This window comes from Solanum dulcamara, chromosome 8 (assembly GCF_947179165.1).
Source record: "Solanum dulcamara chromosome 8, daSolDulc1.2, whole genome shotgun sequence".
Taxonomy (NCBI): domain Eukaryota; kingdom Viridiplantae; phylum Streptophyta; class Magnoliopsida; order Solanales; family Solanaceae; genus Solanum; species Solanum dulcamara.
Window position 1 is genome coordinate 1,734,675 of NC_077244.1, and position 15,765 is coordinate 1,750,439.

The 15,765-nt window shown below is 35.8% G+C and overlaps 1 pseudogene; it reads right to left on the minus strand.

The window, feature by feature from the left end:
- Window positions 1-12: 12 nt before the first annotated feature.
- On the minus strand, window positions 13-15,363 carry LOC129899247 (vacuolar protein sorting-associated protein 2 homolog 3-like; annotated as a pseudogene).
- Between the last annotated feature and the right edge of the window lie 402 nt (window positions 15,364-15,765).

A 15,765-nucleotide genomic window follows, 5' to 3' on the forward strand; every position in this document is an offset into this window, starting at 1 on the left:
TATGAGTAAATCTTTGCACAAGCTGAAAAATGTGTTATCAAAGAACAAAATACATTGTTTGTAGCTGTTGGACAACCATTTATCATCAAAATTAGGTACAAAATACATTGTTTGTAGCCGTTGAAAAATGTTTTATGTGTGGTGAAACTTCATACGGACTAGTCCAAGATATTGAGATCAAAGATTTCTAAGTGCAGCCAATCTCTTCTCCAGTTCATCGATCCTTGAACTGCCAACACGAAGGCACAACAACAAAATGTACATGAGCGAGTTAATGAGATCAAAGAGCATGAAAAATGCACTTCATACTAATAATAAGATATGATTATTTACAGTAAGAAAAGAAAAATAGAAAACCGAAAGCGCAGCATACTTTATCCGTCAGCGAGCAGTGCACTCAAGATGTCTAGTAATTTTTCTTGAGGATACAGTAGTACTTGAGTCAAAATTAGTTCATCATTCACCATTATTGCCTAGTTGTAATAGCTCCTATTATGTATTCCATTTTTAGTCTCTACTCATTTCTTTTCAGTTTTTTAAAGTAGCTCAGACAAAGTTGGAATACAATTTTTGTGGTTTTAATTGTTAAATTGATAAGTTTGAACCGCCAAGAGATTGTAAAAGATTACACTCGATTTATTGAGCTCGGTTGAGATTAAGCTGATAGCTCAGATCAACGGCTCCAACACCAAGGTAGTCGAGTGAAGAACAGCTTTAACTAGGTTTGCAATTTCTAGCGAAGGATGCATGTTAGTGAAACCTAGCTCTGTAGTTCTTTTTTTGATTCTTTTTTGAATAACTGAGAAATTTGTTGTTTCTAACTTCAAAACTCGGTGGATATTTGAGCCGATTTGGCCGACAGGACTCATTAAAAAGTCTCTTCTTTTTTTCAATTTTTCTGGTTTTCTGACGCTCCCAGAAAGGTATTATTGACCTTTTACCCTCGATTAACTTCTCTAAGTCCATCTTATGACCTAATAACCTCCCCATTCATTCCAAACCCTCAGACAATTAAATTCATATGTTCTAAGTTATTTCAAGAGGAGAAAAAAACTAGGATTTCAAGAGCATTCGTCGAGTTCTTCAAAGTTCTTCAAGAATCTAATTCTTCCAGGTATGTAAGGCTAATCATAGCATTGGATTGAGTTCATCCACGTGCCCTACATCTAAATTCTATCGTCAAAGAGTTGAGTTGAGTTTTAATCCTAGTTTCTTTGAATTTCAAATTAGTAATTTCTTCCTTCATTGAGTTCTATATAATTATGCATTAAGATTATTCTTGTTTCTACACTTTGAATTCTTGAGATTGTTGTTCATGATTTCATTCGCATGAACCCTAGTTGAGTTGATGATCATTATATTAACATGCATTTATTTTGAGTTGATGAGCATGATTTTCATGCATTAAACGAAGTATGATTTTAACCTGAGTCTATACATTTTTTATTGAGTTTTGAAAGAGCATGAGATGAGTTTTGAGAAGTCTCTTAAATTTCTGTTTTTGAGCAATGAGTATTATTGATTAAAAAATGAGTTGAGTTTGAGAAGTCTCTTAATTATTATTTTAAGCATGAAAATTAATATATTTAAAACATCTATTTTGAGATTGAGAAGTTAAATTATGTTTTTTTTAAAATGCATTCATTGAGTTGAGATTGTATCTAATTCAAAGAGAAAAGATGAGTTGATTAAATTGATGTATAGTCTAATGAGACTAGATGAGATGTATTTTGATTATTGTACTCACTTGATGTATATGAGCATAATAAAATATTTCGGGAGTAGTATTGAGCACCGATTTGGGTAAGAATAGAGGCAACTCAAACCCCATAAACTACGTAGCCAGTGTAGGATAGAGGCAAAGCCTCACTTGTCCCAAATAAGAGGACTTTTGATGTGGATCCAGAGATGTGACGTCCTTTACCCTAGCAAAGTATTGGACGGATGTGGCAACGACATCGCTTCGTTGTATCATCACTAGCCCATAAGTGATGATTGTCGGTTAGAGAAACTCCCCAAGAGAAAAGTATTATATTTTTATATACAGAGTTGCATTTACTTATTTATATCTTTTGAAGCATCCTTTTACATATATTGCATGCCTTATTGAGTTGAGCTATTTTCAGAGTTGAGTTGAGTACCTTTAAGTTTCCTTTCAGCCATTTTACACACTCATACATTCCATGTACTGACGTCACTTGACCTGCATCGTTTTATGATGCATATATAGGTGTTAGAAATCATCAATAGGCGCACCGTTGAGGATCTATCTTCTCTAGTTTTTGGTGAGACCTCTTTGTATTCAGAGGAGTTGCTTAATTGTCTGCTTTATGTTATTTCATTATTTCTTGAGGTAGTTGTGGGCTTGCCTCGACACCTTTCTAGTAGTTAATAGAGGCTTCATAGACTGAGTAGAGTGGAGTCATATCAAGTCTTTTAGAGTCAGTTTTGAAAATCGTATTCTATGGTTATAATTCTACCATATATGTCTTTTTCATTCCGTCGAAAATCGTTACAACTTTCATTATTGAGTTATGATATTGACTTACATCTTTATATGAGTACTTTAAGTTATTATTTAAAGATTGAGGAGACTGTTTTAAAAAGCACACTTGATGTTACTCTTTTATCGAGTTAACCAGGCCAAGTGGTTCGCCTGGACCACCAATGATTTTCGAGTGCCGGCCACGTCCAGGGTGTTGGCTTGGGGCGTGACACAACATGTATTAAATAACTTTGTCCACCAAAGCTAGAATAGATTGGAAAATTACCTAGTGTTTGTCTAGTTGGAATTTGAACTTGAGACCTTATGGTACTCAACCCACATCATTAACCAGTAGGTCACACCCTTGGGTTCACTTATTTCTTTATTTATTATTTTGGCTTCATAGGTTTATCTCTCGAAAAAGCAAGTGAGTGAAGGAAATGGGAAATAAAGTAACAAGAAGACCATATCAAAAGAAAATGATGACGAACCTGCTTGATTCATCGGTCCTTTTTCCAGCAATTTTGCCCTTGGGAGCCACTGACAACTGTCCAGATTAAAACACGGGATCTTCAATTTAACACGGTAATTGTCGGCACCCAACTCCTTTACTTCTTTTAAGTAAGAATACTACTTGTTCCAATGTGAACCAATAATGAAAAACTAACCTGTGAGGCAACATTGACTCCAATTTCATCAAGGAACTGCAAAAATAAGACAGAGTTAACGTGCAAGAAGCCGATATGTAGGTGGGACCATGTGTATAGATATTTACGTGTAGATATATATATTTTAATGCAATTCAATAATTGTTTGATTTTTAGAAAGAATATTCCACATTCAATCATCATTCCATTTTCAATGAAAATCCATATGAAATATATGGTGCAAAACCTCATCACCATTTGAATCTGAGATCCTGGGGTCCTAAATGGAGCCGACTGAACCTCTAAACAATTAAAAAGGTCCAAAACATACCCCGACACGGCTTCCACCTTTAGTGTGAGGGACATATTTGGACCTTTTTTATTTCAGGGGTATATTTGAGAAAGCAGATAATGTTGGGGGCTTTTATGAGCTGATAGATTAATGAATGACATATATAAGACAAATCACTAACATTAGGGGCATTTTTTTGCCATCTTCCATAAAAAGAAGCCAGAATAATACATTCTATTAAGAAGATAATGATCCTGAAGACACCCATAATGACATCACGACAATCGTTTATTTACTAGGTGACCGATGTCTTTGATCCTTTGGTTTTCGCAGGAAAGGATAAGGGTTCCCAAACTTAATGTGTGAGTTTTTATGAAGACTTGCATCACCAGAGAAATCCAAACATGATGGATAGTTTCAATTAAATCAACTACTAAAATAGCATAAAGTAAACATGCATTGCTTGGTGCACGTCCACTAACTATTTTCAGTCATTACGGAAAGGGGGTTTGAAAAGCATACCTGATTGGTCAAATCTTCAGTTTCCTCTTCTGCTTCATCATCATCTATAGCATCATCTATGGCATCTGACATCATTTCAGTCTACATATACGAACACTATATTATTGAGTTGACTTCTAATAATCTGAGTTGACATGAAGGAGATATGATTTTATTTTAGATTCAGCAGATAATGTGCAATCAGTCTTACCGTCATATCCAATTGAGCTGATTGCCTCTGGAAATCTTACATCACCTTCGCTTGCTTTGCAGGGTCCATTTGCTGCATTGAGTCAACTGATAATTATTACAATTTAGAAGGAATGAAGGTGACTTCACACACAACACAACTGTCATGTTTTAATAAGTAATATGAAAATAAATAATGGAGGCAGGAAGAAAAAGGAACAAAGAAAAAAGGAGTCAACAAACATGAAAGGATCAAACTTCTAGCCCCCATCTTTAATTTATCCACAAGGAGGTAAGAGGGTTCAAGAGAACGAGAAGTAGCGTCCCACCAACCAGTGAAGAATGCAGGAACCCTCTCATCATGACATCCATCTCCATGTATATGAAGATGAACACAACAACAATATACCTAGTGTAATCCCACTAGTGGGGTCTGGGGAGGGTGGGTGAACGCAGACCTTACCCCTATCTTTGTGAGTAGAGAGGTTGTAAAAAAGGTTATGATGAAAATATTGAAAACAGAAAAATAGTGACATCAAATAGTCAAGATAACCAAAGAATAAGAAACAACAGTAGGAATAAAATAAAGTTGAAGAATAAGATAATGCTAGCACAATAGTGATAATACTGGTAAGGGAGTAGATAGGTGCTCCAAACTAGACCCATGCTCTACCATTAGAAAGGAAGAGATCGCTCGACTACATACTAACCGTCTACCCTATTCCTTGACCTCCACGCTCTCCTGTCTAGGGTCATGTCCTCGTTGAGCTGAAATATGTCATGTCATGTCTAATCACCTCTCCCCAAATCTTCATCGATCTACCTCTACCTCTCATTAAACGTATCGTTGTCCACCGCATCTCCTCACTGGAGCGTCTATGCTTCTCTTCACATGCCCAAACTATCTCAGTCTCGCTTCCCGTATCGTATCCTGCAAGGTGGCCACTCCACCTTGTCCCGTATATCTTCATTCCAAACCTTGTCGCTCCTAGTATGCCTATACATTCATCTAAGCATCCTCATTTATGCTACCTTCATCCTCAGAACGTTAGAGTTCTTGACTGGACAACACTCTGTTAGACTCTTAAACTTATAAGAAAAATAAGGTTTTTACAGAACTTCTTTTCATTCAAAATGGCATATTACATAAGGCTTAGACACATTAGCTATATAAGTTTTTTGAAAAAAAGTAAGCATAGTACCTATTCAAGCACTTACAAAACAAATTCCATAAAACAAGGATTACCTTTTCTTTACAAACCAAACATAATATTTAATAGAGAACACTATTAGACTAAAAAACTATCTAGAAAATCTCATTTTCTAACACTACTCCTTGAGATTTTTCTTGGATACTCCCAGCTTAGCCCTTAGAACTTCAAATTTTCCCTTAGGAAGAGCTTTGGTCATGATGTCTGCAATCTGCTTATCTGAGCTGCAATGAACAAGTTTAACTTCGCCATCCTTCTCTGCTTGCCTGATAGCGTGAAACTTCATATTTATATGCTTGCTACGACCATGTTGCAATGGATTTTTGGCCATAGATATTGCTGACTTGTTGTCAACCTTAATGGCAGTAGCTTCAATGTCATTTTGCTCCAGATCACATAGAATCTTTCTTAACCATAGAGCTTGATTAGTTGTGCCAGCAGCAGCGATGTATTCAGCTTCTGCAGAAGATTGAGCTACCACTTCTTGCTTCTTTGAATTCCATGAGAACATGCCTGAACCAAGTGTAAAAGCATATCCAGAAGTGCTTTTCATATCATCAATGCTTCCTGCCCAATCACTATCTGAATAACCCATCAATTTCCCTTGCTCTTCCTTTTTAAACCAAATACCAAAATCAACAGTTCCCTTGATATACCTCAACGTTCGCTTAGCGACACCAAGATGAACTTGACTTGGAGTATGCATAAATCTCGACAGAAGACTTGCTGCAAACATGAGATCAGGTCTTGTTGCTGTCAAATACAACAAACTACCTATTAGACTTCTATAAACTGCAGGATCAGCCCTATCACCTCCTTCAAATTTCGAAATATTTTCATTGTGAACTAGTGGGGTCGATACATGCTTGCATCTCTCCATCTTGAATCTTTTAAGAATATCCCATGCATATTTTCTTTGTGAAATGAAGATTCCATTTGTAGCTTGATGAATCTCCATTCCCAGAAAGTAATTCATTTCACCCAAATCTGACATTTCAAACTTGGTCTCCATTTCTTGCTTGAATTGATTCATCCTACTTCATTGCTTCCTGTTAACGGAAGATCATCAACATAGAGTGACACCAAAAGCACATCTCCTCCTTTAGCCTTCTTCACATATAAAGTGGCTTCATTTTCACTTCTCTTGAAGCCACAATAAATAAGATGAGAATCAATCTTACTGTACCAGGCTCGAGGAGCCTGCTTTAATCCATACAATGCCTTATGTAGCTTGTAGATTTTATCCTCCATTCCTGCAACTTGAAATCCTTCTGGTTGGTCGATATAAATCTCCTCCTGCAGCTGTCCATTTAAGAATGCTGATTTCACATCCAAATGATACAACTTCCAATTTGATTGAGCTGCCAAAGCAAATAGAAGCCTTATTGTATCATGTCGTGCAACTGGTGCAAATGTGTCTCCATAATCCAGACCTGCAACTTGCGCATAACCTTTCACAACAAGCCTTGCCTTGTATTTATAAACTGAACCATCTGGATTAAGTTTGGTTCGATAAACCCATTTCACCCCTATTACATTTCTGTCTTTGGGTTTATCAACCAGCTTCCAAGTGTCATTCTTCTCTATCATACCAATCTCCTCCTTCATAGCTTCAATCCAAACTTCATGTCTTGATGCTTCTTGATAGCTATTTGGTTCTGAGATTGCAACATTACATCTTTCATATATCTCAGAAAGGGACTTTGTTTTCAAAATGGGCGAATCAAGTGAGGATTCCCCATCTGATTCTTCATCTTTTTCCAAATTTTCAGAGCCAAATGATTGGATTTCAGGCAGCGGACGCAAGTTCTGAAAATCTGCATTATCTTTCTCAATTTGCTCCTTATCCCAGTTCTAATAAGCATGCTTATCTACTACAACATCTCTTCTGATGGAAATACTTTTTTTTTGCAAGCTGAAAACTCTATAATCTTTGGCTTGCGATGAATAACCAATAAAGATCCCCAATTCACCTTTCGATTCAAGTTTGCTTCTTTTGACTGAAGGAACATGAGAATAGCAAATCGAATCAAAGATTTTTAAGTGCTTGGCAGATGGTTTTGTTCCACTCCAAGCCTCAATAGAAGTTTTTTTTATCCACAGCTTTAGTTGGCAGCCTATTTAACAGATATACTGAAGTATAAACAGCTTCTGCCCAAAACCTTTGCGGTAGTTTCTTTTCAAGTAACAAACATCTAGTCATTTCAACAACAGTCCTGTTCTTCCTCTCCGAGACTCCATTTTGTTCGGGTGAATAACTTACTGTCAACTTGTGATCAATCCCCATATCTTCACAATACTTATTGAACTCATTTGAAGTGTATTCACCACCATTGTCCGATCTCAAAGACTTCAGCTTACAACCACTTTGTCTTTCAACAAAAGCTTTAAATTTCTTAAAAATTGAAAATACTTGGGACTTGTTACTCAAAAAATACACCCAAGTCATCCTTGTTAAGTCATCAATAAGGAGAACAAAATATTTATTTTGTCCTAAAGATGATGTCTGCATAGGTCCACACACATCAGTGTGAACCAATTCAAGTTTTTCAGTTTCCCTCCAGGTAGCACTTTTAGGAAATGATTTCCTGTGTACCTTACCCATCTGACATGCCTCACAAACTTCTTTAGATAGTGAGATCTCAGGTAACTCTTTAGTCAAGCCTTTCTCATACATAGACTTTAAAGTAGCATAGTTAAAATGCCCATATCTTTTGTGCCACAACCATGACTCATCCATACTTGCATTTGCACTATCAAACTTCCCATCTAAAGGAAAAGATTTATCCACCATTTCTACTTTAACAATCAAACTATCTTTTGAGTCAAAAACCAAACAATGTTTGCCTTTAAAAATTAAGGAACAACCTTTCGACATCATTTGAGCCACACTTAACAAGTTACATGCTAAACAAGGAACATACAACACATCATGTATAAACTTTGTACCTTGAATAGTTTGAAAGGCAACTGAACCCTTTCCATGTGCATCAACTGTTTCACCATTTCCCATCCTAATTTTAGCTTTGAACGACTTGTCAAGTGTGTGAAACAAGAGCTCATTGTGCGACATATGACTCGTACATCCACTGTCTATGAACCATGAGGATTTGTTGCTTGTGTTTTCTTCGTGAGAAGCCATAAACAAGCTTTCTTCTTCCTTTTCCGACTCTTCAACAAAATTTGCCTGCTGCGCATGATGTTGTTGTGGCTGATTCTGCTTGGCCCTGCAATTTTTCTCAACATGACCCATCTTTTTACAGAATCTACATTGAATGGATGGCTTTCCTTTGAACCAGCAGTCTTTTTCTGGATGATTGGTTCTTTTACAGTGGCTGCAAGGTGGAAACTTCCCTTTCTTTGAAAATTCCTTCCATGGTTTTCCCTTTGCTACTTTATCTCCTTCCATCCTTCTATTGTCCTTCACAGGCTGCTTGCCTTTATGTTGTGCCTGAAATGCCACTTCTGCTACTTTTCCATCTCTTATACTTGATCTTTGTTCTTGGGCTTGCAACTTGCTGATCAGTTCTACAACCGATAAAGTCTTCAAATCACAAGATTCCTCTATTGCTGAAATCTTGGACTCGAACCTTGTTGGTAAGCTTATCATCATCTTCTCCACCACCTTTGAATCTGGAAAGGTTTCACCAAACAACCTTATTTTGTTTACAATTTCCATAAGTTTGGCAGAATACTCTTTCACAGTATCTCCTTCTTTCATCCTTAACATCTCAAATTCTCTTTTGAGAGTTAAGAGTTTGACAGCCTTCACTCTATCACTTCCATCGAACTCCTCTTTTAGCTTCTCCCATGCTTCTTTAGGTGTTTCACAAGTCATTATTCTTGTGAAAATTACACCTGAAAGTGCTGAATGAAGACATGTGAGAGCCTTTGGTTTCCTTGACTTTGAATCTTCATAAATCTTCATTTGTGCAACTGTTGGATTTGGTCCAAGTGGAGGAGGATCATCTTCACTTTCTATTGTTTCCCATAGACTAAGAGCTTTGAGATAAGACTTCATCTTTATCACCTATATGTGATAATTTTCTCCTATAAACATAGGAGGGCTTGCACCCAAGAAGTTGTTGGATGCCATGCTACTGCTGCTCAGCTCTCACCCTAGAAGAACTGGAGAAAACCTTAGTTTCTTGCCTTCACAGATCCCTCAAGAAGAAGGGCTCTGATACCACTGTTAGACTCTTAAACTTATAAGAAAAATAAGGTTTTTACAGAACTTCTTTTCATTCAAAATGGCATATTACATAAGGCTTAGACACATTAGCTATATAAGCTTTTTGAACAAAAGTAAGTAGAGTACCTATTCAAGCACTTACAAAACAAATTCCATAAAACAAGGATTATCTTTCCTTTACAAACCAAACATAATATTTAATAGAGAACACTATTAGACTAAAAAACTATCTAGAAAATCTCATTTTCTAACACACTCAACCCCGTACAACAAGGTCGGTCTAACAACCACACTATAGAACCTACCATTAAGTCTCAGTGACACATTTTTATAACAAAGGACACCGGATGCGAGCCTCCATTTCATCCACCCCGCTCTCATACTGTGCGAGTCTCCCCATTTCCTTGAATTATAGCCCCATGTTCATGAAGATGAGCTTACATTTCATTCTCTCTTTTTTCAAGAATAAGAAAAGATTTGAGATTTTTTTTTATATTTCAATCTCTCATACAACAAAAACAATAACAAACCAAGTGCAGTCCCAAAAGCGTGGTCTGGGTAGAGTAGAGTGTACGCAGACCTTACCTCTAACGCGAGGAGGTAGAGAGGCAATTCTCTCATACAAACAAATGGAAAAATTTAAATTAGATATCATGATCTTTGGCCATCAAACCTTATTCATAGCAGTCATAGCCTTAGTGGCTCCTTTCATGCCTGCAGCAACCGAAGATTGGGCAGATATTGCCTGCAAAGGGCATAAAGCTTTTCAAATACATCCGTAAAAGAGGAATGAAGAACTGAAATCAGTAAGCATGTAACATGGACTTGGCAGAGCACCTGTGTGTGAGTCGCTATACCTCTCATTTGAGCCCGACTACCTTGCAAGTTGGCTATTTGCTGTCTAAGCCTGATTAACTGACGTGCAAAAACTTTTGTTGCTGTCTGAAAATGCAGAGAGAAAAGCAGATGACACGTGAGTTCCAAATGATATAGTACCATCTGAGTACCTCAGCTGTTACTTAAGCAGCAACACAATAAAGTACAACTGCTAATTTAGCCTCCGGGAATGGTGCTCGAGACACACCTCATTTCCAGTTTTAGCAGTCATTTTTATTTCAGCAACAAGTTTTTTTTCCTGTCCCATTTAAAAAAGAAATAAAAATATCTCTTATTGATGTAATATCATGTTAAGAACCAGAAGTAAAGGAAGTGTGATATAAATGAAAAGTTATATAAGCTCTAAAATCGCAAAAAGTTGTATCTCATGAACACATGCTATCACTTTCAAGAACAGTCATCCGAAAGAAGATCCAGACATACCTCTGATTGTAAAGCAGAAATTTCCTTCTCAATACCTACATCACAATTTTAAAACTAAAATGACTTAATAGTTACTTACAAGAAGCATCTTCCACACACCCAAAATAAAATTGTGGATATCAGTATGATTGTCTTCCTAATTTGCCCTCTATATTGACAGAGATTGTGTGCGTCTTCTGATGGGAAAGAAATTACAACTTATTAATGAATTATTACCATATGAATTCCCTATTCACCGAACATGTTTTAATCTACTTTAACTACAATTGAACATCATCTCATCCAGTTCCCTAACATGTTTAAGCTAACATAAAGTTGCCCAAGTAGAATGAATGGCATATGTATATTCATTTCAACGAAATGGGTAATGAAAGAAATTTTTCCGTAGTAAGAAAAATGTGCGAGTCAATTCAGGCAGCGGATCATGCAGGACAATTTAGCATGTTTTACATCCTTGCACAATTAGAAAGACCTTGGCTGAACTTAATAGCATTTCTGTGGCACCCAAGGGTTGGCCCAATGGTTAATGAAGGGGGTTGAGAACCATGAGGTCTCAGGTTCACTTCCCAGAGGAGGCAAACAACTAGGTGATTTCCTCCTATCTATCCAAGCCTTGGTGGATAGAGTTACCCGGTACATGTGCTAGTGGAAGGTGGCAGGTGCCCCGTAGAACTAATCAAGGTGTGCACAATGCCAAAACACTATGGTTTTCAAAAAGAAAATATTTAGCACTGTTGTCATTTATGCTACAAGCAGCTACAGCAGAAGATGCTTAATAAAAACAGGAGTATCTTATACAAGCTATATCAGGCCCATTTAAACAAATATTCAAATAGACCTTCGCTGGTTTGGAAGACCTTCCAAAGGCTTCTGTGTGTGTGGATGTTGAGATCAATATACTTGTTAAATTCTCTGCCAGTGAGTTACTCTATTTACTCCCTAAGCCTGTAGAGTCACTTCTATCTCACTTGTATTCGATAACTATTTTCTGATTGGAATTAACATAATTTTCTATCAACTATCAAAACCAATACTGGCATAGCTCGTAAAGCCCCCACAATATCATCTAGTACCAATGACCTAACAATTTAGTATCATATCAGCTATATCTCAATCCAAACCAGGCAGGGTACAATATGCATTCTTCATATTTAGAGTATTCACATCATAGTTTGACTATTTTTACATTGATCATGCATCAAACTATTTCAAGCCTCCTCCTTTTACAACTACATAGTGATCTAATGTACTCCCATAAAAATTACAATGAGAATAAAATGCAATTATGAGCTCAATGTATCTTGTGGTAGGGGAAAGGGGAAACAAAAGAGTAAAACTGTTTTACCTCTGGTGGAATGAGTCACTTCTCTTCTACTCTCTCGAAGCGCCTCTGTCAACAAACAAAAAAATCATAACTTTAGCTCAATTTTATGAATGATCAAACACCAAGAATCATAAAAACTCAAATTTTGTCAAGAGTTTCCAACAATCAATCAACTAACCCTCAATCCCAAATCAATCAGTTTTCATTATATATGTATTCTAAGGCAGCAATTACGTAAATAAACAAAAGGGGTTCTTCAAAAAATTGACTTTTGATGAAATAAAAATCGACCCTTTGGCATTGGGTTTCTTGGAGAAGATGTTCATATTTTAGGATTGTGGGTCTGATAATTGAATGGAATTTGTACCTTTTCATATTTTTAACTCAAACAGGAGACTTTTATATTCTTTTCCAAAGCCCCAAAAGTTTTGGTTATTATATTAGTAAGCCACAAAATATTTGGTTAGTTGGTTAGAATAATACAGGAATTTATTAAGAAGAAATTTATCTTTTAATTAATATAAGAATTAATTATACATGATTTAGCGATCATTTGGTTTGTGTATGAAAAGAATTAAGATTTAATACATAAATAATTTAACACTTAAGAAAATTTAATACACAAATAGTTATTCATATATTAAGTTCTATATGATTTTTTACAAAATAATAAACCCTACATAACTAATTACTACATTATTACTAACTACATAACTCTAACCAACAACCCTTAAAATAATTAATTCAGGTATAATGATTTTTCTTTTCAACTCCACGTGAAATTACATTAAATTTTATTATTGTTGAATGATGTTTTCTTAAATATAAATATTACTAACTACATAACTCTAACTAACATTCATTACTTTATCAAAACAAGACGCTTTACTTCAAGGGAATAGTAACTTAGGCTGTGAATACAATTTCCGAACTTCAAAAGAAAGGAGGAGAAGACAATCCGCAGCTGCAAGTATGCATGAAGACAATATGAAATAACTGAGGAAGCATTTTTTGAAACAAATAGTTCACCATCATAGATCAGAAAAATAATTTCCCAGTACCAAGTCTAGACACGCGAAGGTTATATTATTGGCTCCATAGGTTTATCTCTCGAACAAGCATGTGGGTGAAGGAAAAGGGGAATAAAGTAAAGAAGACCATATCAAAAGAAAATGAGGACGAACCTGCTTGATTCCTCCATCCTTTTTCCAGCAATTTTACCCTTGGGAGCCGCTGACAACTGTCCAGATTAAAACACGGGATCTTCAATTTAACACAGTAATTGTCAGCACCAAACTCCTATCCTTCTTGTAAGTAAGAATACAAGTTGTTCCAATGTGAACCAATAATGAAAAACTAACCTATGAGGCAACATCAACTCCAATTTTATCAAGGACCTGCAAAAATGAGACAGAGTTAACGTGCAAGAAGCCAATAAGTAGGTAATGTGTATAGAAACTGTAGTGGTCTAGTGGTCAATGAAGTGGGTTGAGAACCATGAGGTCTCAGGTTTACTTCCCAGAGGAGGCAACAACTAGGTGATTTCTTCCTATCTATCCAAGCCTTGGTGGATAGAATTACCTGGTACATGTGCTAGTGGGAGGTGGCAGGGTGCCCGTAGAATTAATCAAGGTGTGCACAATGCCAAGACACTATGGTTATCAAAAAGAAATATTCAGCACTGTTGTCATTGATGATATAAGTAGCTACTGCAGAAGACGCTTAATAAAACTGGAGCATCTTATACAAGGTATATCAGGCCCATTTAAACAAACATTCAAATACACCTTCGCTTGTTTGGAAGACCTTCCAAAGGCTTACGTGTGTGTGTGGATGTTGAGACCAATATACTTGTTAAATCCTCTGCCAGTGAGTTACTCTATTTACTCCCTAAGCTTGAAGAGTTACTGTTTATCTCACTTATACTCAGGTATTCGATAACATTACTTTCTGATTGGAATTAACATTACTTTTTATCAACTATTCAAACTAATATTGGCATAGCTCATAAAGCCCCCACAATATCACCTGGTAACAACGACCTCACAATTTAATATCAAATGCTAGCCCACTCAAAGACAATATTTAAGGATATTGTGCACCTTTCAACATATTTTAAAATTCCCCTTTGAATTTTCTATATACATATTATTACAGTGGCAGATGTAGCTATTAGCTACAGGATAATCCGAACCAACTATTTAGACACAGAACATTGATATGTGTGTCTCTGTGTGTGAAACCACTAAAATTTTAATTATTCCCTCTGATTCAATTTGTTTGCCTTACTTTCCTTTTCAGTCTTTTTCTAAAAGAATGTCTCTTTCGTTTTTTGGAAACTCTTTAATTCTAACTTTCCACGTGGCATGTTTAAGACTACAAGATTAAAGGACATTTTGGTACATTCTACATATACTTAGTTTAACCCCACAAGATTCAAAAGTCTTCTTTACTTTCTTAAACTCCGTATCCGGTCAAAGTCAGACAAACAAACTGAAAAAGGAGGACGTATTATATTCTCTACCATAGCTCTGAAATTCGAATAAGTTATGTGCTAAGAACATTAAAGACCAACCATCACGTTTAAATCTTGGATTCGCTTCTGCATATTTATATATACTACATAGGTTCAATTTCGAGACAATGGGTGTCCTATGAGCTCAATGTATCTTGTGCTAGGGGGAAAGGAGGAACAAAAGTGTAAAATTGTTTTACCTCTGGTGGTATGAGTCAGTTCTCTTCTACTCTCCCGAAGAGCCTCTGTCAAACCAAACAAAAATCTTAACTTTAGCTCAATTTTCTGAATGATCAAACACAAAGAATCATAAAAACTCAAATTTTGTTAAGATTTTCCGACAATTAATCAACTAACATATTCAGTGTAGTCCCACAAAGTGAGGACTAGGGAGGAGGTAGACTGTACGCAGACATTTTACTCCTACCTCAACACAATCCCAAATCAGTCAGTTTTCAACATATGAATCATATATATGTATTCTAAGACAGCAATTACGTAAACAAACAAAAGGGGTTCTTCAAAAATTTGACCTTTGATGAAATCAATAAGATAAAAATCGAACCTTTCGCATTGCTGATAATTGGGAGAGAAGAATGGAAGCTACCAAGAATTTGTATCCTTTTGATATTTTTAACTGAGAGAGGAGAGGAGACTTCTATTTTTTTTTCCTTCCAAAACCCCAAAAGTTTTTAGTTACTTATTAGTAAGCCACAAAGTTCATTTTTGCTAATTGGTTAGAATTATATCATTAATAATACAGAGATTTGAAATAATATCAGGTTTGGTAACTAATTAGAAGGTAAGCTTGTATAAAATTAATGCAATGTTTGATTTGTAATTTGAAAATTCGCATTACTAATATAGATATAAATTATGAAGGAATATATGCATTATTTTATGCACGATAGAAGGTGAAATAATAAATACATGTATAACTAATAAATGAATAAATAAATTCTTCATAACTAATACTTGCGTAAAATAAATACATAGATTAAAATAGTATATAAATTTTCTCACAACTTATATATATTTTAATTTTACGGGTTTCTAAATAACAAACTTATACACATTTTAGTTATGTGA